The 3,633-nt window shown below is 33.4% G+C and overlaps 1 long non-coding RNA gene across 1 annotated transcript in view; it reads left to right on the top strand.

The window, feature by feature from the left end:
• LOC136797301 (uncharacterized) overlaps nucleotides 1-2,914 on the top strand; it is a 12,020-nt gene extending 9,106 nt beyond the window's left edge. The window contains exon 2 of the long non-coding RNA XR_010845159.1: nucleotides 1,425-2,914. This is a non-coding gene — a long non-coding RNA (uncharacterized lncRNA). The remainder of the gene's footprint in view (nucleotides 1-1,424) is intronic.
• Nucleotides 2,915-3,633: the final 719 nt, after the last annotated feature.

Raw genomic sequence — 3,633 nt, 5'->3', positions numbered from 1 at the left:
ATGTAAAAAAAAAAAAAAAACTACCTTCAATCCCTTTTTAATCCCCACGCTTAGAAGATAAAAGAACAGTCTCCTAGAAGAACAAGAATGCAACAGACTATATTAAATGCCAGAGTTTTTTTCAAATAAGGGTTTTGGAAAAAAAAATAATTTAAATAAAATAATTTCACTTAAATAATAATTTAAGTGATAATAGATTAGTACGTCTAATGATTCCTGAATTATCGATTTCCCAAAATAAATTCACTACCTACTGAATTTTCAGTACATTTTTTAAGAAATGTTGCTTTTATCATAAAATATTTCATAAGTGTTGTTTCATTTTTTTTTTCCATCAGGCTCTTAGATTATTTCCACTTTCTGAGTATTCCCTACTCTGTTGAATGATCGGATTTTAGAATTTTCTCTGTAATCCATCTGTCTTAATCTTACAATCTCAAAGTTCATTTTTAATACTACTCTGAGTCATATTGGTAGTAGAGACCCCTCATAAAATAATCATCATATTTATCAGATATTTTTCCTTTTTGCGAATAATCGAAACCCAATACCTCTACGATAATAACAATCGGCGTTGATGCGCATTAAAAACAATTTACTAGATCTATATTGATATATAGTGGCTGTTGACGGCAGACTGTCTTGATCTGTTATCTATGAAATGGCTCAGCGATGGCACCACAATAATAGATTAACGATGTTTGTCATATCTTCACCATGAAGTCTCCATGGCCACCAATCCTTGCCACATTGTCACAACCGGTCGTTAGGTTATTAGAAAGCACTGAGCCATGAAAATATTTATGATAATAATACAAAATATTTTGAATCAAGTGAGTTTCAAACATTCCAGGATAAAAAAAATAACGTATTACTTTCAATCGATATATAACATGGCAAAAGATTGCGATCTCGAAAAAAAGTTCGAGGTCCTCTGAGAACAAATTACCAAGTTCTGTAAAAACGTTCAGTCCACGTCCTCTAACAATGTACGAAATTGAAAGTTTGATAAAATTCCTTGCATTAAAATTAAAAAATTTATAATTAAATAATGTTCAGTATCAGCTGGGTTTTATCTTCATCGATGACAATTGTTCACTATAGTTTCCCATAAAGAACGTTTAATTTTGTTCATTTAAAACGCTAAAAATTTCTCCTTGTTAGTAGTAATAAAAATATGGATGAATATAAACTAGGAAAGAATTTTATTATTAATTAAAGGAAAACAATTGTCCCAGGTTGAAAACAAATCTTCGAAAATAATAGTAGTAATATAGATGTATGATATACCACTGGAAAGATAAAGACTTTAGACAAATAAATATCTGACATATAAGGGAGTTTTTTTCTTTTGTTTTTTAATAATTTATTTATTGTTATTTACAACTATGTAAAAATATATACAACAAGTAAATTTCCTGCAGGTGACATAGTGACATGATAAAAACATGTGGAGAATCTACCCATTGATAGAACTCCAATAAGATTTCTAGAGGATATGATCTCGAGGCCATCATCTTTTCAGACGCCTAGAAGGTAATGAAGAAGAAGCCAGGCAAGAAACAAGCGGATTTGGGAAGTTTATCGTGGAAGGAATGGTATCTGGTTCTGCCCAAATCGGCAACATATGTAACATTGAGGCTGATGCATGATTTGATTCATGACAAAGTAAGGAGCATTAAGGATTTTGGACTGTAAGGATTCTGGAGGAATTTCATGGTTTAGTGGAGCCCCATAGCTCAACTCCGTATGTTCAGATAGGCCTTATGACAGACATGTTGATATTTTGTAATGGATTGAAAGTTTAGACCGTTTGTCTAGTAAATGTTGTAATAGTCGGAATCGACGAGCACTTTCCTGTCTTTTCAGTAAGAGGATTCCATGTCAGTCGTTTCCAGACGTAGTTCTAAGTAACGGATCTGTTCAACAGGAATAAGTGGGGTATTATTAAAGGATACTGTGGGTACGAGGTCATGGGTTTACGACGAAGGATAAATGTGATTTGGTGGGATTTATTTTAATCCTCCAGTTTTAGCACCATCCTTCAAGGATGGTGATGTGGGATTGGAGTGTTTGGGATATAATGTAAGGATCATTGTTCACTGACAATAGACATAAGGGAGTTAAAACCATAAACATCAACACCAATCAACAATCCTTTAGGGAAGTTGCTTTTGGTGGTCTCAATCTTTTTTTTTTTTCGACCTGTACCACTGTAGCCTGTAAAGAGACTGTAAACTTCCGTAGCGCAGGTCTTACCAATCTGAGAACTGCGGGCGTTGAACCAGGGAATATAGCCAGAGGCGTTGACTTTTTTAATTGAGTGGCGGTCTCACAAAATGAAAATCTTGACCCCCCCCCCCCTCCATAATTACAACAGGTTAGTATTAACAGCTCGGGACAGCGGCGCTTGAAATCTGTCTGTGGGACGACTTTTAGTTCTGTGGCGGCTGCATGAAATGAAAACTATTTTCTTCATCTTATAATGCAATCAGGCAAAACAAGTTAAAATGTAAATATGTGTATATATAATTTTTCCTAGACTAAGTAAAATGTATATAATTGTAATTGATTCAAAATAAATAAATAGGAGGTTAGGAAAAAAAAAAAAAAGAGGACAGAAGACAGAAGTAAGAAGACCGAGGCGAGGGCAAGAAGTAGGAGACGAAGCCCTAAGGTTCTATGAACCCTGAAACGCCATCCTTTTATGACAACACGACACCAACAGCGAAGACGTCACTTTTTATCACTGCACCACCCAACTCAGCCGCTCTATATAGAACTATTACAGTTACAGTTCATAATGCAACAATATTATATGGCAAACCATTTATCTGGATCATTTCAATCATTGTTTAATTTCATTTTAATCTTATCATTGCAATAAACTGTAAATAAATAATTTGTTCCTCGATATAGTTTACATACTATTATATTACCTAATACCACCCCTATTATATTACATAATTAATGGTAACAATATTTTATAAATATAAAGATATTCAATATCTGATAAATTGGTAAACACACAAAAAGCCTTTGGAAAATAATGCAATAGTAGTAATAGATTTGAAGGACTCAAATAATTTTAATTAACTTATTTTCGGATAATTGCCTTCAGCGATTATCCTGGCATCCGGGAACAGATACATTCCAAAATTAATTTACACTTATTTCTCGTTAGGGTTGAGCTATTTTTACTGGATTAAAACCTTTAATTCTACTAATCCTTTTTTTCGGTCATTGACAATTTTTTTTTCACTAAACAAGAACTGAAACATTAACCAGTTTGTTGAAATAATTAGACAATTATCAAAGGATCAAAGTACTAAAGGATGCGATTAGCGGTGAAATTTAATCAACGCCCTTTCTCCCAACTGTTCACTGAAACTAAACCAATTTACCTTGCTACCGAAACTGCATAAAAAAAAACTTAAGGTCTTAAGTTGACTACTTCGTATATAAGTACTTTTCCTAACTATAGGTTGTGAAAGGAGGTGGTTTGGATAAGAAATGCTCAATCGACGAAATAAGCATACCCACTTTATAGAGCATGGCTGTACCTCCAGAGATTCGATCCTCGCCTATTATAGAAAAAATAATTTTCTGCAACAGCCGGATATTAAGCAATGA

The sequence above is a fragment of the Halyomorpha halys genome, unplaced genomic scaffold (assembly GCF_000696795.3).
Source record: "Halyomorpha halys isolate HHAL.00 unplaced genomic scaffold, Hhal_1.1 Scaffold437.1, whole genome shotgun sequence".
Taxonomy (NCBI): Eukaryota; Metazoa; Arthropoda; class Insecta; order Hemiptera; family Pentatomidae; genus Halyomorpha; species Halyomorpha halys.
The sequence above is the reverse complement of the archived record's forward strand: the minus strand, read 5'-3'. Positions and strand labels throughout refer to the sequence as shown.